Genomic DNA, 27,916 nt, shown 5'->3' on the forward strand with positions numbered 1-27,916 from the left:
TTTTCTTAACAGAGTATCTAAAAGGCTAGACCGTGCTTTGTGCTTAAGCAATTGGAGAGGAATGTTTCCAAACGCAATGATATACCATAAAGCCACACTGGCATCAGACCACAAGATACTCTATTTGAGCTTTGACCCAATAAAGCCAAAGCTTAAGAGGCCTTTCAGGTTTGAAGCTATGTGGACGACCAGGGATGATGGCTGCAGAAGAGTGATTCAAAATATCATGGCATAAGATTTTTATGGTTCTCCTTCATACACTTTTTGTAAAAGGCTGGCAGCATGCAAGACTGATTTGATTGAGTGGAATCATAAAATTTTTGGAAACTTGGATTACAAATTGAATCAGCTGGACTTGGAAATAAAATAATGCCAACAGCAACAACATCGAATTGGGTGTCCCACTAAACAACAACTATAGTAAGAACAAGATCTTCTCATGGAGTATGAAGAGATTATGAAATTGAAGGACATACACTGGGGACAAAAGGCTAGGAATGACTGGTACGGAATGGGTAAGTTGAATACAAAATACTTTCACTCTGTTGTGATTCACAGAAGGAGAAGAACTGATATTAACAACTGGTTGGTGAAATTAAATGGTGAGGTGTTGACACAGAGGCATGAGATTGGAGATCATTTGATTGATTACTACTCAAACCTACTGTCAACGTCGAATCTTGACCCTGATGAAACGCTAATGGATGTTATCCTACTTATGGTGACTCAGGAGGACAATGACACCTTGACTAGATCAATTTCGCATGAGAAGATCTGGTGGGTTGTTAAAAATATTGAATCTTTTAAGCTCCGGGGCATGACGGATTTCAAGCAGTGTTCTATAAAACATATTGGGAGGAGATCCATGAAAAGATAACAAGCCTTGTCTAACACTTCTTTAACTCAGGAACTTTCACTAAAGAGCTCAATCACACCAATATAGTCTTATTCCAAAAGTTCAACATCCATCTGTAGCTGAGCATTTCAGGCCAATCAGCCTAACAAATGTTAGTTACAAGATCATCGCAAAGATAATCGTCCAGAGAATGAGACCAATTCTACAAAGAATTATAGGACCTCAACAGAGTGCTGTTCTACCAGGGCGGTCCATACATGATAATGCTCTTCTAGCTCATGAGGCATTTCACGTTATAAAGAACAAAGCAAATGTTAAGTCCAAACTCTTTGGCCTGAAGTTGGATATGCACAAAGCGTACGACAAAATTGAGTGGCCCTTTCTTGAGGAGGTACTAAAGAGATTTGGCTTTGATGGAAATTAGATCAAGAAGGTGATGTTCTGTGTTAAAAGTCCCACATTTTCTATTCTCCTAAATGGATCCACTTATCGCTTCTTCTCCCCAACACGAGGACTTCATCAAGGCGACCCCATATCTCCTTTTATGTTTGTACTCTGTGCTAAAGTACTCTCTCTTAATATCAATAGACTCAAAGTGCAAGGGCTGATTCATGGTCTCAAACTCTCTAGAAACAACTCACCAATCACTCATTTGATGTATGCGGACGATACAATTATTTTTGGGAAAGGAAATGTTGAAGAAGCAGAAAAAATTAACCGATGTTTAGAAAAATATATTGAGCTACCTCGGGTCAAAGCATAAACAAAATGAAGTCACAATTCCTTCACCACAAGAGGCTCCCAGCTAGTGAAATGAGGATTTTTCACTATATTTTTACACACCTTAATAATATTACGCATTTAGACCAATTATGTTTATAATAAATAAGAGTTAGTACTGTTTATGTGCTTTTGTGTATTCCAGGTCTTGGAGTCAAATATGTGAAGAAATATGTCACTTTTGAAAGAGAAATGAGCAAAGGTTGGTTGCTAAGAAGTTCTATGGTTAAAGCCCAAGTTTCAAGGAGAAAAAACCTTTTTAAATCCCAGTCAAAGCTGAAAAGTTAAAGTCAACGCGGGCAAAAATAAAGTATAAAAGTCAACAGAACTTTTGCAGGCCGCATCTTTGGACTCAGACCTAGAAATTGGGCCTACTATATGTTAAAAAGACCGGCTCAAAAAGCGCTTTCTAATGGTCTAGACTTTGATCCAATCAGAGGAGTAAAAGTGGACGAAAAGGCTGTTGAAGTAATTTTCAGTAAAGAAACCCTTTTTAGACTTAAGTAATTATGTTTTGGGCTTGATTAAATGGCCCAAAACATAGCTCCAAAGCCCATGTATGAAATTGTAAACCTAGCCCTCTCCTATATAAAGAGGACTAAGGCTAAACTTTATTCACTAACCCTTCCATTAGATATAATAATTTAGATCTCTCCCCTTAGTTAATTAATCTCTCTTATTAGTTTTCTTTAGTCTAAACCTAGTTTATGTTATTTAGCCTAGACACCATTAACTCAATTCAAGTTATTATTAATCAAGTAATTCTTTCATTATGTCTTATTCTACTTATTATTATGTTTATGATAGTCTCATGATTCATAGCTAAACCTCCATTAGAGGGGTTTGATTGAAGTTTTGATGAAGATTTGATGTGTTAGTATAGATTAATTGTAGTAAGATATTCCATTATAGAAGGTAGTTAATTCACCATGAGAATGGATTTCAATTGCCTCACATGCTAATTATTAGTTGGTAGAGATGCCATGAATAATTAGAGATTAAAAAGACCTAACCTTTATGTCAAAACATAAAGATTAGGAGTTCAACAACTCCGTACTAGCATATTAAGGGATTAATCAAGGTGGATATCAAATCTCTCTAGTTCATTCTCCATATTCACATCTTAGCATTTAATTGTCATAGTATAAGATTTTATTTTCATTAGTTATTCTCATTGGTATTATAGAATTAGTCTTATTAAAATTATTACTCTCATTGGTATTATAGAATTGTTTAAATTAGTAAAACTGTTACATTTAAGCAACTAGGAGTGGAACGAATTATTTACTCCAGTTATATTATAAGATAATCGAGAGTAGAAACTTTGATTAAGAACGTAGAATAACAAGTTTTCCTATTCCTAGCATAAATAATTATTCATAGGGTAGCAACCTTTTTAATTTCATTCTATCAAATGGCGTCGCTGCCATCTTAGTTGTGTTTAGATTAATTTCCCTTTGTGTTTTCAATTCTACCAATATTCCACTTCACCTACCCACTCGATTGTTTGGTTCTAACTGCGTTTGTTTTTTTTTTTTTCAGATTTTTTTTTTCCGAAACAGCACTTTGAGCGCGCCCGCCCTCTCGTTATTGGATTTTTTTTTTCAAAACAGTACTTTGAGCGAGCCCGCGTCCTTGTTTACTCTTTCTTTGAGCGCGCCCCCGCCACTTCTGAAGAAATCCCGATTTGCACAGGTTAGTTACCAGCTCTTGTTTTGTTCCAGTTATTTTTTAATCAATGTTCCGAACTTCTTCAATACACTAAGATTGCGTATCAAAGACGCTATTCATACGTGTATCAAGGAGGCATTCATGTACTCCTTCCACTCCTCACCTTATCTGTCAGAAGAGTTTTAATTCTAGTATATCAGGTTGTCGTTTGACTACTGTTAGTGTTTCTTTCATATTGGACTTATCCTTGCATGAGATTAAGGTCTGGGAAGAAAAAAACCATCTAGCATTATATATCGTAAACGTCAACGCACACGCCTATCTAGAATACCACACTACATCTGCATCAATGGCTGAAGAAGCAGAGACTCCTCTCTTTGATTTTTACAAAGCCCTAAATGATAGCCTTAAGTCATGCATCGTTCTTGCAGACCCAGTGGGGGATTTTCAAATTGCCCCAAATATTTTTAATTTGTTATCGGGTTTTCATGGTTTAGACCACGAAAAGCTTTATCATCATATACGTAGGATAGAACAAGTTTTTACCACATTCCATCATCCTACCGTAGGTTCGGAACAAATTAAACTGAGGGTATTTCCTTTCACCCTAGCCGATAAGGCGACGTCTTGGTTAACTGCCCAAACGCCTAATTCTGTGGACTCATGGGCCAAACTTGTTCAATTGTTTATGGAACATTTTTACCAACCGCTGAAGACAGATGAAAGGATTCAACGGCCGATTCATTTTTTCCACCAAAACCCTCATGAATCCTTTTCAGAGGCTTGGAACAGGTACACTGATCTTCTTATAGAGTGTCCACATCATAACCTTGCGAAAGACACGCTTGTGCGTGCCTTTTTCAAGGGGATTTCACATCATCATAAGGAGGTTCTTGATATAATGAATAGGGGATAGTTTCCTTAATAAAGGAGCCTTAGAGGCTTATAAGTTTTTAGAAGATCAATCTAAGCGTAATAATAACTTGGGGGGGGGGGGGGTAACGATATCCCCTGCTCCGCTAATTCTTCTTCAATAGTTAAGGCTGCTAGTATGTTTGAGGTTAAAACTGATCCCGAGCTTAGACCTCTAATCGAATCTTTCACAAAAAAGGTAGACGCCATTTCTATTCAACATAAGCCTACTCCTGTCATGAACATCAACTCTTTTCCATGTAATTTTTGTTGCAGCCTTGAGCATACCGACTCCTATTGTCCTCTTGTCTATGAACAACTATCACAACCACCATCACAGCCGGATAATGTTTGCTCCGTTAATAGCCTTCCTATTCCTAACGCACCTTGGAGACAAAACCCCAACTTCAGTTGGCGTAATAATCAACCTGTTACACCTCCAGAGTTTAATAATCAAAATGTTAGGTCAGCAAACAACTACAACCCAGCACCACCAAGACAAGTACAAGGACAAGTTAATAATAATAATAATAATAATAATAATAATAATAATAATAATAATAATAATAATAATAATAATAGAGGTATCGTTCTGGTTAATAATAAGTATCACAACCCACTCGTTAATAATCAACGTGGGATAGTTCCTGTCACACCACTTGTGACCACTACACATTCACAATCAGATCATTTCGATGCCTACATGGAAGCTGATAAATGGGAAAACGATAGTTTTACTCACGAATAAATGATGAAACTCAAACGCAAGTAAAACTAAACTATTTTCTACTAAGGGTTTTATCAAAGTTTTCTACTCTCGATTCTATCGAAATAGAGTTGGAGTAAAAGATTCGTTCCACTCCTAGTTCTTTAGAATTTGCATTTTCTATTATTATCGGTCCTATCCAAAGTTAATGAGAGTATGATGGGAATTATACTACGACCCAAATTATACTAACAAGATATGATTTAATACAACTACGGAATACTAAATTGAATCTATGATAAAGAATTAGGGGGGATTGATTCCACCTTAACTCGACTTAATTTACTAATGAAGAATCGTCATAATCCAAATTGAACTGCTTTTGCATAACAATTGGTTCTTCCTAATCCCTAATTGTTCATGGTAATCTCTACCAACTAACATCTAGCATGTGAAACAATCAAACCCATTCTCATGGTGAACTAATTGTTTTCTAGAATGGAATGAGAAATCACGACTATTCTACTCTTAAAAAAAATCAAGCTTCATTAAGGCTTCTTCAACCCCCTCTAATGGAGGTTTAGCCTAGAATCATTATGCTATCATGAATATATAAATTTAAGCAAGACATGATATAAAGATTGTAAATTTACTAATTTGATCTAAACAATAATAATCTAATGATTCCAAATGAACTAAAACAAGATTTAAAACTAATTGGAACTATAATTATGATTTAACTTATTATCAATTGAAGACAACCTAATTTACGAATTTGAAACAACTAAAAGTTAAACAATAATTTAATCAATAAGCTAAATAGGAATTAAAAACTAATACTTTATTATAAAACTAAATATGATTCTAAAATAATAATCTACTTTGTTCTAAACTAATTAATGGAATGTAAAAACTAGATCTAAAACAAGCTATTGAAACTAATTAATGGAGACTAAAAACTAGATCTAGAATTAACTATGCTCTAATGGCTACTTGCTACCTAAAACTAAGGATTACTTAAGAGTTAAGTTTTGTGTCTTGAAATGGAGGAGACAAGATCCACATTTTCGTGCATGGGTAGAGGAGCTATGTTTTGGGCCGAAAAATCGAGCCCAAAACGCAATTTCTTCAGTCCACAGAGGCCTTTTCAGCTGGATTTTACTTCAACAGACTTTTCGTCAACTTTTGCTCCTCTGATTGGGTCAAGGCTTAGACCATTAGAAATCTCTTTCCAATATGGTCGTTTTGACATAAGGTAGGCTCAATTCTGAGGTCTGAGCCCAAAGATACGGTCTTCAAAAGTTCTGCTGACTTTTGTGTGTTGTTTCTGCCAGCGTTGACTTTGACTTTTCAGCTTTGACCGGGCTTTAAAAATGATTTTTTTCCTTGAATCTTGGCCTTTAATCATAGAACTTCTTAGCAACCAACCCTTGCTCCTTTATCTCACCAAAGTGACACATTTCTACACATAATTGACTTCAATGTCTGAAATATATAAAAGCACGTAATCAGCATTAACTCTTATTTATTACTCGCATAATTGGTCTAAAAGTATTATTGTTAAAGGGTTAAAACGACAGTTTTGGGCTCTTATCAAACCACCCCCAAACAGTATTTTGCTTGTCCTCAAGCAAATATGAGAAATTAGAATAAGTGACCAAACACGGAGTTTTAACTATCGAGTGCGATTGCATTGACCATATGCAACAAGGCCTTAAACTATTAGGAATTCCCTAGTGGACGAGTTATAGCCTCGTGAGAGTTTTCCAGTGAAGGTACTCACAAATTTCATCTATACTACAACGACTAAGAAATAAAACTATTGTTTCCTTATTTATGCTCCCAATTATCTATATATCTCACTAGCAATGAATAAAGAATAATCAAGTCGAAACCTAGGCTAATATATGCATAATAATCAATCATCTACGAATAAACATATATACAATGAGTAATACTATGAAATGCACTAGTAGGTCCGTTTCTAAAAACTCGGAATAATGTCTTTAAGTAGGTCCTCACATAAATGTCAAGACAAAAACCACTCTGATTTTTTCCGCTCAAGTTTTGCTACTCTAGTGTGCAGTGGGCACATTTTACCTTACAATCTCAATGACACACAAGGAAGCCGGAGTCGATCAAACACATCTGCCACTTACTATCACACTAACCTATTCCTAATTGAGCTAGAGGTATTTATTAGGTGTTGCGGGGATTAAGAGATGGTTTATGAAGGAAGAAAATGGATATTAAAAAAGGACAAGTCTGAGATAATAGAGTCTTCATATTATGTAACTAGAGAAAACCTTATTCTTTACTTTTGCTTCTACACTTTGTTTCCATCCTTAGCCGTATATATTTTTTTCTTTTTCTTTGGCTTTTGACTCCTTTGATTCTATTTTTTTTGGGAGTTCTAACTCTTTATTTTCTTTTATTTATTTGGATGGAAACTTTCTTTTCTTATCTGAAGCGACTAACAATTCTTGATTTCAAAGGTCTTTCTCTTTTCTATTCTTCATCTCTATTCTCAGACTCATTCATAGAATGGGTAGGCTGATTTTTATTTTTATTTTGCTTTGTAAAAGGTTAAAGGAATTGTGGTTTATGGAAGGCTAAAGAAAGGCTCAGAGGGGAGACTAGCGGAATATAATTTCATAAGGTTTGAATTTCTGGCTATATCGATCCAAAAAGGGCCTAAATTCTCGCTTAGGATATGATATAGTGATCAAGCAAGTAGACGTGTGATTCCTCTTTCCGGATTTTACTTCTCCCTTGTTTTATTTCTCAAATGTTTCACTCATATAAGGCTTTAGGCTATATTCTCACAGGATTTGTAGAATAAGTACTCTAGCCTAGATTTCAGAAACTTACTGCCAAACAATCATAGATACTCATGTAATATATTTATAGATAGATGCAAATATTATTACCTACATATTAACCTAAGTTTCTAAAAATTATTCTAATACAAAGGCTACGTGAGACTTCTAGATTATTCAGAGCATAGAGAAAGAAAACAATACCAATATTCCTAAGTGTATAGCATAACTTTTTATTTATATTTTTGAAATTTTTGAAATTTTTCTAGAAAACAAGTGCATATTATACATATCTATATCCTAACAGATGCCTTAATTACACGTGTTTCTATGCCCACCCCCAAACAAGAAACATGCTTTGTCCTCAAATTATTTAAATAAAAATGGTAGAAAAATACCATAGAAACGCGTGAAATTCTGAAACATCTACAAAACAAGGTTAAAACATACTAATATAGAAAAAGAAAAATAGACACAACTCTATATGAGTTCCACCCGTTATGGGGTTAACAATAATCAAATTGCTTGGGACATAAGCAGACACTAACTGAGACTAAAAACTTACCTTATCTCCCACTTAATCGTCATCCTCCTCTTCTTCATCCTCTTCATCCTCCTCAAAGAGATGAGGTTCCTTCGCGTCCTGCCATGCCATGATAACTTGCCAAGCCTGTCGCCGGGTGTCATCAACTTGTGCTAACCTGTCGAGTGTTACTATGTCTGATGGGATGTAAGGGGCAACCAAATGAGGCTGCACCTGCCATCTCGGCCAAGTCATAACTCGAAATGAATGAACCGCCCAATTGGTGGGTCTCATGACTTCAACCTTTTTCCAATCCGTGAACTGGGTACAAAATTCAGGTAGACAACTGCGCATGATGCGACAAACCAAAACAGGCATAATAAGATACTTATGCCTCATGCTTTGGGCTATCTTAAGACTAGCCACTAATACTCGGGGAATGTCATATCGCCGATGTCTCTCAGCTAAAGCAAGAAAAACATTACCAGTGGTACTATTTGCTAAAGTAAATTGCCAATCCCCTAAAATATTCATCAAGATGAATAACATGGTGGTGCCTACATTGATGGACAGGCTACCAAGGGCTATGTTATAACGCCCTTGGTCCATTATATGAAACACCCCTCTCCCATAATACTCATGGAAATATGTATAGTCACAGAGGTATGCATTATCGGTCATATATCCCCACGTGTGAATAGGATCAGGTATTGGTATTCCCGAAACTAACGCTACCAAATACTTACTGAATTCTAGTGGCGTGTCATTAACCATGACGGAGAATTCTTGTTCCCCATCCTAGTTACAATAGAAACTAACATTATTGTAAAAATATTCAGTAGGCTGAGGTGAATACGAGTCGTTTTCACTTACCAGTAGATGCCTCCATCCTAACTGCAAGATCCTATTGTGGAACCAATGTCCATAAGTCTCACTTCCCAACAAGTCTTCGAAAGATTGCTCCGGTATGACTATAGGTGATGTCATCACAAAACTACTCTCTAGAATAGCTGGAACGATCCTAGAACAACCCACGAAAAATTGGAATTTTTCGTGTCTACGGGGGTCAGGGCGTGGGGTGCGTTCAACCTAAGCCTTGTATGGGCGCGGGTCGCGCTCCGGAGAATTTGGACTTATAGTGTTTTGGGCGCGGGTGGCGCTCCGAATTGGTCTGGGTAGGGCGCGGGTCGCGCTCAGGAGCAAATGGACTGACAGTATTTTGGGTGCGGGTGGTGCTCCATTGAGGCGCAGGCGCGCTCCGAGAAGCTTAAGTGCTGAAGTGAGAAGGAAATAAGGGAAAACTTGGGAGTGAAAGGTGAGAGATGAAAGTGAGAGATGTGAGTTTTGTGTGAAGAATGAATAGAGTTTATATAGGTTTTGAGTTTCCAAAATGAATCAGGAAGTGACCAAAAAGTTTTAAGGCAACTACTGAAAACAAAAAAATTCCAAAACCGAAAACGGAAACAACCCATATTCTTGATTCTAAAACAAACCTAATATCTTTTAAATTGAATTTAGAATAGTAACTTCTAAACTCTTTTAGATATCATCTTACCACAACATCTAATTATAGGTATGCCAATATCAGCAATATTCCCAACAATCACTCCAAAACAACTTCTAAAATTGAGGTTCATATAAAAATTATGCCAGAATAAATAATACCACCCCCAAACAATTCGGGAAGGTGAGATTAACAATAAAAACAACGCACAATTTGAAAAGAACCACATTATATTAAAATTGAAATTCTAACAACATTTAACTACCCAATTCAAATTTAACTACGGAATTCAAAATTAACATCCGAACTAAGGGTGTGTTTGTTATGATGGAAACACTATGGAAAGGAAAGGAAAATAAGAGTGGTCCACCTTTTCCATAGTTTTTAAGGCGTTTGTTTACCCATGGAAAGGAAATGGGTTTTTCCATATGGAAACAAAATCATGGAAATGGAAAAGGTTTTGTGTCCTTAGCTAACCCCTGAAAATTTTGTGGAAAGGAAAGGAAATGAAATAGATAGATAGGGACTTATTACTAATACACCCATGACCCAACAATACAATTATTCCTTTCCATAGCTTTTGCAAACAAACATGATTATTCCTTTCTCCAGTTTTTACTTTCCTTTCCCCAGTTTACCAAACACATACCATTTAAAATTATTTCCTTTCCATTCCATTCCATTCCATTCCATTCCATAGTGGACCACCCATTTTATTTCCTTTCCTTTCCATGAGTTAAAATTTAACAAACACACCCTAAATAAAAACAAATACAAAACATAAAAGGAACGATAAAAACAACATCTAATCCATAAACTCTCTAAACCATCCGCTATTGGTGGAAGATGGAACATGAGACGAGGATTGGACCTGAGTTCTCGATGGCCTCGAGCCATCTGTCCTTTGACGATGACGCTCATGCCTCTCAGACTCATCTGAAACAGAACCCCCCAGGGGTGGCATGCGTCGTAGAATCTCTACTTGGAACAGGCGTTGTGCTTCCATTGCTGCTTTCATCTCTGCCTTCATCTCTGTATAATACACATCATGACGCTGAAGGAGTGTCTCCATGTTGCACAAGAGATCCTCCTGACCTTTTTCGAGCATTTCAAAACTCGTCTGAAGGTTCTTTTGCTTATTTCAAATTATAATCTGCCTATCTCGTACATCTTCACAAATACCATAAACGGAATGCACGCCAAGATCAAAGATCGACATGCGTTTCGGAATCAAATACACCTTTCCAAGGCATCTTCATCCAAACATGTCATATCCTCCATTTCCTCATCCGAATCAACCACCCTATCCTCCAACAACTTCCAAGTCTTTTGGATACACTCCGTATAAATAATTGCATTTGAATGCAATTTTATCATAATAGGAACATATTTTGTGACAGCTCTAAAAGACAGCATGATCTTAGTGATCAATACCGGAAGGGGCGCAAAGCTCTTTCCAACTCCTCTAATCATATTTAATATAAACTCGAGGATGCAGAAATTATACCTCTTCGTCTGCAATATCCAAAGAACGTGCAGGCATGTCAGACCGATGTCGCTGACTTTGTCCTTCCCGAGGACGTTCTTACCAATCCACTGAGCTACAGCTAGTTGGTTGGTTCGTGAGACGACTGTCGAACGTAATGAGAATTCGGATTGTACTGACCCTCCACGACAGTGTCTTTCATCAATGTAGGAACTCCAGTATACTGGGGTTCCTGCAAGGTGGTGTCGAGGTGGCGTTCCGGCGTGATGCCTAAAATCTCGGCCAACAACTCTCTCGATAGTTCTCTCCTTGTCCCAACCACCTTAACAAAATTTTTATTCCCATCCAACTCCCTCTTCTTATAGAATTGTTCGACCAAATCGGAGTAGTAGAAATCATCAGTCGAATACCACAACCTATTCCAATCTCTCCTAATCATCTCGTCACTGTAAAACGGCGCGAAGCGGTAGGCCGTAAAAGCTTGGTCCGGCAAAATTCTCCGTCTTTGAGCCATTGGAAGTTTCGAAAGGATGTGTGGGTTTGAATAAGGTAGGGAGACGAGTTTTGAAACAAACTTACTAAAAGTAATGGGAGGAGGCGCGGTGGTGGCTGTGGCAGTTCGAAATTTGTGAATATTTTGTATTTTTTTGGTATTCCAAAAGGTCGGAATTGGTGGGGGAATGTTTTGGAGAAGATTTGAAGTTGTTTTAAATTGTTGGGCGTGGGTGTAGTTAGGTTTTTCTTTTTTTATTTTTGGTTAGGGTTTTTAAGCTTTGTTAATGGCGGTGAGGAAAAAGGAAAACGAGCTGTTTTGGTTTGGAAGATGGAGACGCAAGTGCGTGCGAGATTGGGCCCAAGTCCAATTCGATTTTCGAAATTCGTCGATTTTTCGCGCAACTTCAAACTAAAATTGCCGCTTCGTTACCAGTCCGATTTATACAAATGAGATATGAAAACGATCAGGAGAGAATTTCCAATCCAATGATACATAAAACACTCTATTCCAACCGTAGGTGACATATAAGAAGATGGAAAATGCCTCAAAATGCGTGCATGATGTAAGTTATGCGAACGAATAAAATCTAAATTAATAGATAATGTCAACCCGAATCGAAATACGATTAAATGGCCTAAGAAACACAAATAGAAAGTTGAACAATCAAGGACGGAAAAACGAACACCCCACTTCCAAACAAATTTTAGACAACAGAGTTTAGAAAATTTGTTTTAAACGTGGGTCTTTTAAAGTCAGATTCTCGAGACTTCCTAAATTACTATTTTTATGATTTTAGAATTTATTTATATTTTTTATGAAAAAATATTTAATAGAGAAAAACAATAAAGCAATAAATGCATAATTCACACCATAGAGGAACATAGCTTAAAAATATATATATATCCAGTTATTTGTTTAAGTATTGAGTATCTGACTATAAACGGCTCATTTTGTTGTTTGGTGTACTTTCTTAAAATTCCATATATTGGTAAATGCATCATTCAGGTAATCGGACCCTCCCTATGGAGTGTGTGGCTGTAAGTACCGAATCTTAAGTCCACGTTTAATATAATTCACGTTTTCCACTCTTGCATGTTTTCTCGATTTTTAAGCTATGTTCCTCTATGGTGTGAATTATGCATTTATTGCTTTATTGTCTCTCTCTCTCTCTATATATATATATATATATATATATATATATATATATATATATATATATATATATATAACACTCTTATTGTGCCATTCTTATCTCACACTTCTCCTGAACCGTCCGATCTCTCCTCAAGATCTGATGATCTAATTCACTTCAAAATTACGAAATTTCAAAATTTCAAAATATTTCAAAATCAAAAAAACAAAAAAACGCCTAATTTGTTTTCTTCTTCATCTTGGTATTCTTCTTCTCCAAAACCCAAACCCTTCAAAAAAATTCATTTTCACTTTGGTAATTGAATATATTTATTGGGCATGACCGAAGAGTTGGGCTTGGTTTAAAAAGAGGAGTGAGAAATTAAATTTAGGGATTTGGGTGTCTGAAAATGAGTGGTCAGAGTGAAAAAGAGCTCCTCGCGCGCTCAGCTCGAACAGCAGAAGATCGGTGTAATAAGTCTCCCCCAAAACTCAATATTGACCTAATAAACATAAATAGACTAATAATCACCTTTCCTGACATTGCAGCCTGATGAGCCTGTCGTTGAAGATGACGACGACGACGATGACAAGGATGATGATGAGGGTCAAGGCAAGTTATCCTTTTCTAGAAATTATTTTTAGAGACCATTCCTTGTATTGCTTTATATCATTTGTGTAGATTGTTTTCCTACGATGTCATAAATAGTTCACAATTTGTGGAAGAGCCATTACATTGATACATAATAGTTGGAGGCTGTTCGTTTAAGTGTCCTTATGACCACACACAGTAGAAATCTTTTAAGGGGTTGTAGGATTTAGGAGGTTTTGATTGTGAAATTGATAAACGCACACCACAGTTTCTAATGATGATAAAAATCCAGTTTGTTCTTATAACCGTATAGTAATGTTAATTGCGATGATGATTAGAATTGTCAAATTGTGATCATCGAAACTGTTAAATCTGTTGAGTGTTCATCACGAATTGAAAATGCATCGATGGATGAGGCTAGAATCTTCATTTCTTGTATGCATAAATGTTGGATAGATCTGTGTTTTGAGATGGATTCTCGTTAAATTCCTTTCATAACAAAGAGCATTCTCCACCGACTCATGGATTATGGCATAAATTTAAATCGTGAAAATAGAAGATGTATTTTTAAATCGTTTATCTAAATTAGCCAAATTGTTTGAAGACGTTATGGTTTGTGATGAGGTGATAAAACTTTCTTTGAAACTTTACAATGCACTATATGCGGGACATGGAGATGGCAAATGGTAGATCAAAGCAGAGCGTATGAGAAAAAGAGTCACAAGGCAATGTTAAAACTTGGAATGAAAGCCATCCCTGGTGTGAGCCACGTCACAATCAAGAAGAGCAAGAATGTTGGTCACATGCCTTTAGCTTAAGCTTTTGAAAAATGTTATTAGTGCGAGTGAATTTTGGATTTTATTTTTTATTAATGCTTTCCTAAATGATTTTTCACGTTGCTGTCTCAGATCTTGTTTGTGATCTCAAAACCAGACGCATTTAAGAGCCCAACATCAGATACCTATGTCATATTTGGGGAGGCAAAGATTGAGGATGTGGATGAGACCCAGGCTGCAGAGCAGTTCAAGGCTCCTGATCTCAGTCATGTTATCTCCAACCCAGAGTCATCAGCCATGGCTCAGGACGATGAAGATGTGGATGAGACAGGGGTAGAGCCAAAAGACATATAATTAGTGATGACGCAAGCTGGTGTGTCAAGATCAAAGGTAGTGAAGGCGCTCAAGGCTGCTGATGGTGATATTGTTTCTACCATCATGGAGCTAACGAACTAAGAGAGCCTTTTTGGAGCATATTCTCATGGTTGAGACAAGTATAAGGTTTTTATATTTGTTTTTAGAGAATTTGTTTGGCTGAGGGAATTAGTTTTATCTATCGTGTTGTATTATTAGCAAATTTTCTGAGTGCAACTGTTTGCTAACGATTATGGGTTGTTTTCCAAATTGCATATTTGTGTTGGCATGTGTCAAAGTTCTGCGACTCCTGCACCCATCTGTTAGGTATCGTTGTGGTCTTTGTAGACTTAGGCCCCCTGTAGTTAATTATCTAAAACATTGTATTTGTCACGGGGAGGAGGTTTCCTTGCGTTTTGGTCTGAGGCGGAGGCCTATTTTCATGTATGTGTTCTAAAAGATTTCTGAATAGATCTATAAATCCTAAACTTCTAGTTTGTGGTATCGTGAAAATGCTTTCTCATACGAAATATGTGACAATTTGTTTCTGTATTCTTGCTTCGGATGATGTTGACAAAATGGATACTTTGTATTACAAGATGTGTAAATTTCTCAGCAACTGTTTTCTTACATATGTATAAAATGCCTCCTACACTATAAATTAGAGAACGCAAATGTGTGCAAAATCCTAGACAGGACTGTTCTTGGTTGATAATGTGTTATCATCACTTTCGAACTTTGAAACTAATCATTCTCAATGCCTCCATGAATTTGAAGGGAAAAGCCTTTCCATGTTAACGTGTTATCATCACTTTCTTCCTGCAAAGAGCTAGGGCCCCAAAATCTAATCTTTACAACCAAGCAATGGTGAGGGAACATCATTTTGGATCTGGCTGTGAAAGAGCACAACTGACACTTGATTAATAACCATCACAGAAGGTAGAATAAGTACCACATGAGATTGAAAACAGATAAGTTGCAGGAAAAATATAGGGTATACAATTGTAGAAAATCAATGCCAGAAGGACCCTTTGAGACTTGTGCTCTTTCAAAACTGATAAGCGGCAGGGAAAAATGAACTACGTAAAAAATGAAAACAATAGCAGAAGGTGAAGGCCCCTAGAGACCTGGTCAGTACCTGCATAAATGACTCTTAAATCTTGAAGATGCATGCATTGCAGCAAGAAAATGCCATATTAGAATTAATTTGAAATTGCTGAAACTGATCCTCACCATTTGATTTCTTTGCCTTGTAGTCTTTGCCTCGACAAGCAAGTTCATGAATTCGGTCATAGTTTCTTTTTCTCATGGCGTCTTTCTCAAATATAGCATCGGACAAGAGCACTGTCGATGCACCTCCATGGATGTATGCACCTATTGAGTCTACATCATGCAAACCAAATAATTCAAACACAAGGAACTTAGACCAGATTTAGTATATTAGATAATCCATCACCAACTTCCGACATGAACTGTCACGCAGAAAGAAGCCTAATTTTGCAATGCTTCATTCAGAAAGAAAGAAATGGAATGAATTAAATGATAAGATCTAGAAATGTGAAAACCTAAAAGCTCAAACAACTAACCTAGCATTATGCCTTGGGAAGCAACCATCGGAATATGGGAAAATGATTTCTTAAGTGCTGTTATATATTGTACACCACCTAATACTGAAACAGGATAAACCTATATATAACATAAAGGTTTAGAATCCCATTAACTATGCATGTATGGGCATGGAAATGTTTCTTCCAAAATCAAAAATAAAAGTAATAAAGTGCTCCAACCAGGATGTCAAACTTTATTTGAATAGTGTAATCATAATATTCAGAGTAGAAATTCAGCAGGAATAAGAAGGGAAAAGATAATAAAATCTACATATACGTCAGAATGAAAATTGCAATGGTGTGTTCAAATTGGTGCCGAAGGGCAAAAGTTTATCAGTGTGAGCGAGCTTACCTTCACAACTTGTGCACCAGCGTTATGTGCATTCAATACCTGTTAATCATGGATTTCCTTTCCAAGAAAAAAGGTTACAAAACAAACAAGGCAAGTAGAAGTTCTTACTTTTGTTGGTGTCATTACTCTAGGGATATAGAGAACTTCACCTATATCATCCGAATATCGATCTCCAGAGCTTAATTAGAGAAAAATTTGACTCAAGAAGAAAAGTCAGACAGCTTAAACCAAGTTCCATAAAATGTTTACAGATTAACATACTTTGACTATAGCAGGACTCATTAGGATCCTTGCCCCTGCCTTAATGGCACTTTTAGCATCCATATCGTTCAAAACTGTTTCCAACTGCGGCATCATTTATATTTCAATCGAGAACATGTAAATGAGCCAAATATAATAATATATACTATTTCTATTTTTGAAAACAATTACTCCTAGGACAGACGAAGGATATTGCTAAACCAGCCCTTGTAACACCTGTATAGAGGAGAGGTAAAAGCACATGATCACTCAAGCTGATGGCAAATGATAACCGGAAAGTTAATGAAATCAAGTGTTTAAAAGTACCTCAAACACATCCAGCTACACATTGAATCATTCATAAAAGGTCGTATTCCGAAATCTACATGGTGATTTTGCACATCCAAAATGTTTTCTTTGCAAACAAAAACGATGCCCTTCAACTCGCAAGCTAGTCTTTTTCTTTTGAAGAATGAGATGTAGACTCATAAGATATTTTTTCAAGTGGCAACCAGAAGACGATTTTCCTCCAATTATTATAATAAGCACAGTAACTCATAACCCCAGATAAAACGCCCAAAAGTGCAACACTTTTGACGAAAAGTCCCCACATTAGCATCACATATTCACATGCCACATTCATTCTTTCTTCACTCTCCAAATTCCCCAAAAATTTACTCCACACAAATCATTTGGCCTTAGAAATGAAACTCTAAAAAACGTGATTTTCAACAAGTATAATTTGGAGGATTCCATTACCAAAGTGAAAATGAATTTGTTTGAAGGGTTTGGGTTTTGGAGAAGGAGAAGACCGAGATGAAGAAGAAAACAAATTTCGCATTTTTTCATTTTTTCGATTTTGAAATATTACGAAATTTTGAAATTTCGTGATTTTTGAGTGAATTAGATCATCAGATCTTGAGGAGAGATTGGACGGTTCAAGAGAAGTGTGAGATTAGAGTGTCACTATAAGAGTGTCACTCTAGCCAAACCGTATATATATATATACCCTGTACCCTGCAATTTTCCATATATCAACAACCTAAAGAGTTGTGGGTCTTTCCATAAATAAATAACATGGAATGCACCCCCAAACAGAATCAAGCACCAAGATTTTCTCCGACTCAACTTATTAAAATGAAAGCGAAGTCTGATAGATCTAGAACGTAACCGAGCATGCACCTTCTTCTTCATCTTTGAACGAGAGAGTGTCCAAGTGAATGATCATGAGAAAATAGATGTTTGTGGAAGATATGTTGGATATGGATAAGTTTTAGAAGGAATGGGAAAAATGAGAATGTGGGTTTAGCACAAAACTCATTCATGGTGTAGGTGGGAACTGTCTCAATTCTGAAAATAAAGGTGTCAAGTGCCTTTCCCTTGGGAATTATTTTTGTATTAAGAGAATTTAGAAAATCATTAAGTACAGAAGAAGCAAGAGGGTCAAGCGCAAACTCCAGGTTTCTTTGAAAAGGTGGAAGGTGGGGAAAATTGGTGATTGATAAATGATATATTTTGAATAGTCTACCTACGAAATGAACAATGAAACTCAAAACGTAAGTAAACTACACACTATCTTATGTGCCTATGTTTATCAAAGAATTCTACTCTCAATCCTATGAGATATAGTGGAGTAGAGTGATTCGTTCCACTCCTAGTCCTTCCGCATGTTAATGTTCTCTAAGTATAAGTATTCAACTCTTAAAGTCTAATGAGAGATTTACGAAAAAGCAACTAGACTACGATGCAACTACCCACAAGATGCACTAGTCGACTATTAGAACAACTATGAGAATGCTACGTTGATTCTATGATAAGAAGTTAGAGGGGGATTGATTCCACCTCAACTCGACTTAATCCTATTAATCCATTTAATCGTCAGTAATCCGAATGAATCGCTTCAAGCGAAAATTGGTTCTTCCTAATCCCTAATTACACATGGCATTCCTACCAATTCATAACTAGCATGTGAACGATTAAACCCATTTTCATGGTGAACTAATCGTTTCTAGAGTGGAAAGGAAATTACGACGATTTTACGATAGTCGGAATCAAGCTTTCATCAAGGCTTCTCACCCCCTCTAATGGAGGTTTAGCCGAGAATCATTACGCTAATCATTTCGATTAAATTTAAACTAAACATGATAGAAATAATTGAAATTTACTAATCTAAATTAAACAATAATTAAAATCTAATTAATAACTAAGAATTGAATAACAAGTAATAAATGAAATTAGATCTAACACAAATGTAAATGACAAGAATCGAAATTGACAAACTAGCTATTTTATTTATCAAACTAATTAAGAACAATGATTCTAAGAATTTAATCTAAAACAAGAGTTGGATTTGAAATTAAACTTAATTAAAAACAATTAAATAAAAACTAGATCTAGAAGCTATTTTAATGGCTACTTTTTACTCTAACCTATCTACCATTAACTATCTACCATTAACAAAGATTTAAGCTTTTGTTTTTATACTTCCAGATCCAAAAATCGTGCATGGGCTTGGAGCCATGTTTTGGGCCAGAGAATCAGGCCCAAAACCCAATTCTTTCAGTCCAAAAAGGCCTCTTCAGCTGCAGTTGGCTTCAACAGACTTTTCTTCCACTTCTGCTCCTCTGATTGGATCGAAGCTTAGACCATTGGAAAGCTCTTTCCGAGCCGGTCATTTTGACATAAGGTACGCTCCATTCCGAGGTCTGAGTCCAAAGATACGGCCTTCAGAAGTTCTGCTGACTTTGTGTCTTTGTTTACGCCGCGTCGACTTTTCGGTTTTATTTGGGCTTTAGAAAGGCTTTGTCTTCTTGAATCTTGGCCTTTAATCACGGAACTCCTTAGTAACCGACCTTTCCTCCTTTATCTCACTAAAGTGGCACATTTCTGCACATAATGGACTTTGAAGCCTGAAATGCATAAAATCACGTAATCAGTGTTAACCCTTAATTATTACTCACATAATTGGTCTAAAAGTATGATTGTTAAAGGGTTAAAACTACAGTTTTGGGCTCTTATCAGTGATGGAAGATGAATGAGTGTCAGCTAGAGCTCTCAGGTCTAGATCATTAGAAGCCTTGAGATATGCAAGACATTCCTCGATAGGTGGGTCAAAAGAATCACTGGGATAGAGGGTGAAAAATTCATCTTCCGTCATAGTGTCAAGGGATGAAGGAATGTTGGCAGGGTGGGACTCGCGAGGTGGCAAGGAAGAGTTGCAAAATAGATGAAGGAAATCTTCCTCGACTTCCAGGGAGTTCTGGTCGAAGTTGGAACTTCCAAAGGAAAGGAATTTGTGGATCTGATCATTTGGAAACGTGGTTTTGAAATAATCATGAGCTAAGCTCTCGATCATGCTAACCTTTTCATCGATATTCGTGTCAGGAAACTGTTTCCTCATTTTAAAAACATTGACCTCAACAGAAAGATGGCCAAAGGACAATGACATCGAACCATCGAGGCAGTTTATAAGCGCGTTGGCAGTTGCCAAGAAAAGGCGCCCTAAAATTATCGGAACAGAGTCGTTAGTGACTTTTGTATCGAGGATAACAAAATCCGCAGGATAGTAGAAATCCTGAACCTTAACAAGCATGTTTTCCACTACACCCTTAGGATACTTGATAGACCTATTAGCTAATTGCAATAGGTTGCATCCCTTGTAGGTTGCATCTCTTGTAGACCTATTTGTTTATATAATAATAAAGGAGTAAGTTAACACTTGCCCCAAGGTCTAATAAAGCAGTGGTCGTGTGAGTATCCCCTAAGGTGCATTGTACAGTAGGACGACCAGGGTATTTGTACTTAACGATTCCATTGTGTTCCATTAAAGTTGAAAACTGTTCAGTTAAAAAGGCGTCTTTAGGAATCTTTGTCTTACGCCTAGTAGTGCACAACTTTTTGAGAAACTTAGCATGGTGAGGTAACTTTTTAATTGCTTCAAGAAAAGGTAAGTTTATCATTAGATTTTTAAAAACTTTCCTAATCTCGTCAAAGTTTGTATCCTTGTTTAACATAGCTAATCTCTGAGGAAATGGTGGTTTCTCTCTATATTTAGCATATGGATCAACATGATGTTTAACCTTGGTTTTCTATTTCTTAGGTTGTGGTTTAATTGGTACCTCTACATGGGTAGGATCTTCCGTTATCATTTTGGTATCTAGTTCGATATCCGGTGTAGGGACTACTGGTGGGGTAACTATAGGCATAGTTACTTTGTTATCAACCACTCTACCTGAACGGAGAGTGGTGATGGAATTTAGCTCACCTACATTTTTATTATCCTTACTAGTTTTACCGCTTACCTCAAAGGCTGTGTTTGTTGTTTTAGGATTAGGTATTGCTTGACCTGGAAACCTACCTTTGGGTTGTACTCTCTCTTGTGCTAACTGCTGTAAGGAAAGTTGGATGGCTTGTAAAATCTGTTGTTGGGTTTGCATAAAGGCATCAAAACGATCCGGTTGTGGAGGAGTGTTAGCTATAGGTTGTGTGACAAGAACTATGTCACGTTGATTATTAATGGGTGGATTTTGATAGTTATTATTTACCGGAACGATACCTCTATTAGTATTATAATTATTATTGTTATAATTATTATAATTTTCTTGTCCTTGTCCTTGCCTCGGTTGAGTGTGGTTGTAATTGTTTGTTGGCCTAACATTTTGGTTATTAAACCTTGGAGGTTGTTGATTATTTCGCCAACCGAAGTTGGGGTTTTGTCGCCAATCTGCGTTAGGTTTGCTATTAATGGAACAAACATTATCTTGTTGTGATTGTGGTTGTTCATAAGCGAGAAGACAATAGGAGTCGGGATACTCTGGACTCAAATAGAAATTACATGGATTGGTGTTGACATTCATGACGGGAATAGGCTTGTGTTGAACAGAAATAGCCTCTACCTTTTTAGTGAGAGATTCGATTAAATTTTTAAGTTTAGGATCAGGTTTCATCTCAAACATACCGACGACCTTAACTGTTGTAGAAGAACTAGCAGAACGGGAGATATCGTCACTACCCCCCAGTTATTATTACGCTTTGTTTGATCTTCTAAAAATTTATAAGCCTCTGAGGCTCCCTTACTGAGGAAACTACCCCCATTCATTATGTCAAGCACCTCCTTGTGGTGGTGTAACAATCCCTTGAAAAAGGCATGAACTAACGTATATTTCGCGAGGTTATGGTGTGGACACTCTATAAGAAAATCGGTGAAACGATTCCAAGCCTCTGAAAATGATTCATGAGGATTCTGTCGAAAGAAATGAATCTTGGAAAGCATTTCATCGGTCTTCAGTGGTGGGTAAAAATGTTCCATAAATAGTTGAACAAGTTTGGTCCACGAGTCCACAAAATTAGGCGCTTGGGAAGTTAACCAAGATGCCGCCTTATCGGCTAAAGTGAAAGGAAACACCCTTAGTTTAATTTGTTCAGCACCAACCGTAGGATGGTGGAATGTAGTAAGGACTTGGTCAATCCTACGCGTAATGCCGATAAGGTTTTTTTCATGGTCTAACCCATGAAAAACGAGTAACAAATTAAATATATTTGGGGGGATTCGGAAATCCCCCATTGGGTCTGATAGAACGATGCAAGATTTTGGGCTATCGTTCAAGGCTTTGTAAAAGTCAGAGAAAGGAGACTCTCTTTCTTCAGCCATTATTTTAGGTGTTGTGTGTGGTATATTTGCTAGAGGTGTAGCGAGTGGTATACTAGAAAGGCGTATTTGTTGACGTTGCTGGTTGATTACGTTAGGCATTTTTCTTCGACTTGACCTTAATCTTATGCAAGGTTTACCAATCTTAACTAAACACGACAACACTCAAACAATCCTGATATGCTAGTATGAACCTCTAACAGGAGATGCGAGGTGTGGAAGAAAGAAGTACCTGAAAACCTCCTTGCTTCGCTTATGAATAGCGTCTTGTTCACGCGAGCTCAGTGTATATAACAAGTTAGAAACATTGAATAACTTGAAGAAATGGAAGTTTGAACTAACCTACGGAAATCGGGTGTTTCGTAGAGAGGCGTGGGCCTCACGGTTAAGCTCTTGATAGAGGAATTCGCTTTTTATCGATTAGAGGTCAAGTGAATTAGGCGCGGGTGGTGCTCCAATTTAGCCTACCAAGGGCACGGTCGCGCTCCGTACTTCACTGATGTCCATTGATTTGGGCGCGGGTGGTGCTTCGAGTTAGCCTACCAAGGGCGCGGTCGCGCTCCGTACTTCACTGATGTCTAGTGATTTGGGCATGGGTGGCGTTCCAATTTAGCCTATCAAGGGCGCGGTTGCGCTCCGTATAATCCTACGAGGAAAATTTCAGTTCTGAAATGGACAACCACAGTTAGAATCAAACAAGGGTGGGTGGGTTTAATGGGACTTTGGAAAGACTAATTATACTAATGAAAACAATTCTAAATGGAACTAAGATGGCAGCGGCGCCATTTGATAAATGGGAAAACGATAGTTTTACTCACGAATAAATGATGAAACTCAAACGCAAGTAAAACTAAACTATTTTCTACTAAGGGTTTTATCAAAGTTTTCTACTCTCGATTCTATCGAAATAGAGTTGGAGTAAAAGATTCGTTCCACTCCTAGTTCTTTAGAATTCGCGTTTTCTATTATTATCAGTCCTATCCAAAGTTAATGAGAGTATGATGAGAATTATACTACGATGCAAATTATACTAACAAGATATGATATAATACGACTACGGAATACTAAATTGAATCTATGATAAAGAATTAAGGGGGATTGATTCCACCTTAACTTGACTTAATTTACTAACGAAGAATAAATTAAGTAATCCAAATTGAATCGCTTTAGATAACAATTGGTTCTTCCTAATCCCTAGTTGTTCATGGTAATCTCTACCAACTAACATTTAGCATGTGAAACAATCAAACCCATTCTCATGGTGAACTAATTATTTTCTAGAATGGAATGGGAAATCACGACTATTCTACGCTTAACAAAAATCAAACTTCATCAAGGCTTCTTCAACCCCCTCTAATGGAGGTTTAGCCTATAATCATTATGCTATATTGAATATATAAATTTAAGCAAGACATGATATAAGATTGTAAATTTACTAATTTGATCTAAACAATAATAATCTAATGATTCTAAATGAACTAAAACAAGATTTAAAACTAATTGGAACTATAATTATGATTTAACTAATTATCAATTGAAGACAACCTAATTTATGAATTTGAAACAACTAAAACTTAAACAAGAATTTAATCAATAAGCTAAATAGGAATTAAAAACTAATATTTTATTATAAAACTAAATATGATTCTAAAATAATAATCTACTTTGTTCTAAACTAATTAATGGAATGTAAAAACTAGATCTAAAACAAGCTATTGAAACTAATTAATGGAGACTAAAAACTAGATCTAGAATTAACTATGCTCTAATGGCTACTTGCTACCTAAAACTAAGGATTGCTTAAGAGTTAAGTCTTGCGTCTTGAAATGGATGAGACAAGATCCACATTTCGTGCATGGGTAGAGGAGCTATGTTTTGGGCCGGAAAATCGAGCCCAAAACCCAATTTCTTCAGTCCACAGAGATTTTTTCAGATGTATTTTGCTTCAACAGATATTTCATCCACTTCTGCTCCTCTGATTGGGTCAAGGCTTGGACCATTGGAAATCTCTTTCCAAGCTGGTCGTTTTGACATAAGGTAAGCCCAATGCCGAGGTCTGAGCCCAAAGATACAGTCTTCGAAAGTTCTGCTGACTTTTGTGTGCTATTTCTGCCCGCGTTGACTTTAACTTTTCAACTTTGACCGGGCTTTACAAAGGCTTTTTCTCCTTGAATCTTGGCCTTTAATCACAGAACTTCTTAGCAACCAACCCTTGCTCCTTTATCTCGCCGAAGTGACACATTTCTACACATAATTGACTTCAATACCTGAAATATATAAAAGCACATAATCAGCATTAACTCTTATTCATTACTCGCATAATTGGTCTAAAAGTATTATTGTTAAGGGGTTAAAACAACAGTTTTGGGCTCTTATCACAAGCTCAACAACAGATTTTACAATCCATACAACAGTTAACCAAAGAGAGAGCCCAACCAAAAGGTGTGTTTCCAAGTCAAGCTATACCTAATCCTAAAATGCCAAACACAGTCTTTGAAGTAATCGATAATACTAGTAATCAAAATTTAAACGTAGGTGAGTTAAATGCCATCACCACTCTCCGTTATAGCAGAGTGGCTAATAACGTCGTAACTATGCCCATTGTTACACCACCAGTGGTCATTACAAATGAAAATTTACTAGATACCAAAATAGAAACTGAAGATCCTACCCCTGTAGAGGTACCAGTTCAACCACAACCCAAGAAAATAATGGCCAACGTTAAACATCCTATTGATCCATATGCTAAATATAGAGAGAAACCACCGTTTCCCTAGAGACTAGCCATGTTAAGCAAGGATACAAATTTTGACGAGATTAGAAAAGTTTTTAAAAATCTAACGATAAACCTATCTTTTCTTGAAGCTATTAAAAAGTTACCACAACATGCTAAGTTTCTGAAAGAGTTGTGTACTACTAGGCGGAAAACAAATATTCCAGAAGATGTCTTTTTAACTGAACATTTTCCAACTCTATCTGAACACAATGGAATCGTTAAGTACAATAATCCTGATCGTCCCACTGTACAATGCTTCTTAGGGGATACCCACATGACAACTGCTCTATTAGACTTGGGGGCGAGTATTAACTTACTCTCTTATTATCTATATAAACAAATAGGTCTAAAAGAGATGCAACCAACTAAAATGATGTTGAAATTAGCTGATTGTTTTATTAAGTATCCTAAGGGTGTGGTTGAAAATGTGCTGGTTAAAGTTCAAGATTTTTACTATCTAGCTGACTTCATTAACCTTGACACAAAAGTCGCTAACGACTCTGTTCCTATCATTTTAGGGCATCCCTTCTTGGCAACTGCCAACACAGTCATAAACTGCCATGATGGTTCGATGTCCATGTCTTGTGGCCATCTTTCTGTTGAAGTAAATGTTTTCAAAATGATGCAACAGCTACCCGATATGACTATTGATGGAGAAGTTAGTATGATCGAGAGCTTAGCTCAAGATTATTTCAACAACATGTTTCCAGAAAATTAGATGCATCAATTCCTTTCTTTCGAAAGTTCAGATTTCAACGATGACTCCTATTTTCGAGTCTACTCCTATCTTAGATCCTTTTGTAGTTCTATTTTCCGAGTTTGAAAACCTCTTACCTAAATAAGTCTTCACTACTCAAGACGAGGACCCTCCGGAAGCCTTTCTACCCATTCCTCCTACCCCTGTGCTTAAACCTTTTCCTACTGAGTTGAAGTATATTCAACTTGATCTGGATGGTAGTCATCTGGTGATCATATCTTCTCAATTGTCTATTGATGAAGAGGCACTTTTGATTAGGGTGATTAGGGAAAATCGTTCCGCGATCGGTTGGTCCCTAGACGACATTAAGGGTATTGATTCTAGTGTATGCACACATCGCATACATTTGGAGGATAATGCAAAGAATTTACGCGAACCTTAGCATTACTTGAACCTTGCCATGAAAGAGGTGGTCAGGGAAGAAGTCTTACGGTTACTCGATGCGGGTATCATGTATCCCATCTCCGATAGCAAATGGGTAAGCCCCATTCATGTAGTTCCTAAAAAATTAGGGGTTACTGACACACGCTCCTTTTTGTGTTATTGAGATGGTTTATGGATGATGTAGATAGATGATGGTCGTTAAACAAAATAGAAGCGTATCAAAACCTAATTATTCCTCAATAAGTAAAGGATGAGTAGGATATCGTTCCACTTTTAAGTATATATTATATGAAGGACAGGACTGGAAAGGGGGTTTGAGGGATTAAAAACTATGATTATAAATATTGTAGATTATAATGCTAAATTAAACTAAACTAACTAAACTATCGAGAATTTATAAGAGAGGGAATTCAAGAGATTAGAATCCATCGATAATTTTGATCTGTGACCTTATGCTTCATGGTTGTTCTCACAAGTAGACTACAATTAGGCAATCGAGCGAGTGCTGATGCCCTCTTGGATTAAACATCATTAACGAATTACTCTACTTAATGTTATTCCTATGTTTATGCTATTAATATCTTCTTTCCTTTTATGTGAGCTTGGGCAGCTATTCAATGAATCACCATCTAAGGTAAACACAAAGAATACTTTCCTTACTCTAAAACACTACACAACTAGAAGAAAAGTAGAGAATAATAGTATAATATTCAATTACAATAAATAAAACTTTATTCTAGCATTATATTCAATTGCAATAAATAAAAGCAAGTCACTAGCAAATATTCAATTGCAATAAATAAAACCCTAAACTAGCATGATATTCGATTACAATAAATAAAAACCTTAATCTATACTTCTATCCCTGGTCTGGGAAATGAAACTAATAACTAAAAACATAAAGAACTAACCTGATTGGAGAATACCATGAACTAAAAGAATCAACGAACCTTAAGCACCGGCTTTATCTTCTCCCTCAAAGGAGAAGATTAACCTTCCATAAAGAAGGAAGAACACGAAGAACGAGACGAAGAAGAGTCGAAGAACATAAGACTAGAAAGACTAATTTATTAAGACTCGACTAGTTAAAACTGAATCTTTTATTATTAATCTCTCTCTGCCTCAAGTTCTGGAGACCAGAGTATAAGTGAATTGGCAAATTACATGAGGGACTTATGTCCTCTATTTATAGGGGTTACAATGAGTTCTAGAAGCATTTCAAACCGCCATTTGTTTCCTAATACAAATCAACTTCTTTCAGAGTCCAATTTCGTCTCCAAAACTGAGAAGGAAGTAGCTACTGTGTCGTTTCATGCATCTGGACGCACGATCCATGTGTCTCAGATGCGAGCAATGTGTCTGGACTCACGATCCATGCGTCCCAGATGTGGAAGTCTATTTTTCCTCTTTTGCTTTATCATTCTATCCTCTTTTGTGGGCTTTGGTCCAAGCAACGAATCCTTTTGTCTGGGGCTTCCAAATTGGCTTTAAAATAGGTCCAAGTTGCATCTTTAATAGCTTCAATTCCTTGGCCTTCTCTATGATTG

The 27,916-nt window shown here is 36.7% G+C and overlaps 1 long non-coding RNA gene and 1 pseudogene across 1 annotated transcript; one reads left to right on the forward strand and one right to left on the reverse strand.

The window, feature by feature from the left end:
• Positions 1 to 13,158: 13,158 nt before the first annotated feature.
• LOC147524058 (nascent polypeptide-associated complex subunit alpha-like protein 1) lies at positions 13,159 to 14,854 on the forward strand (annotated as a pseudogene).
• Positions 14,855 to 15,129: 275 nt separating this feature from the next.
• Positions 15,130 to 16,719, reverse strand: LOC147524059 (uncharacterized). The gene is made up of 3 exons (XR_015196855.1): positions 16,193 to 16,719; positions 15,840 to 15,989; positions 15,130 to 15,499 (listed from the first exon to the last, which is right to left on the reverse strand). It is a non-coding gene; the product is annotated as an uncharacterized LOC147524059 (long non-coding RNA).
• Between the last annotated feature and the right edge of the window lie 11,197 nt (positions 16,720 to 27,916).

Source organism: Coptis chinensis, chromosome 1 (genome assembly GCF_015680905.1).
Source record: "Coptis chinensis isolate HL-2020 chromosome 1, ASM1568090v1, whole genome shotgun sequence".
Classification (NCBI taxonomy): Eukaryota; Viridiplantae; Streptophyta; class Magnoliopsida; order Ranunculales; family Ranunculaceae; genus Coptis; species Coptis chinensis.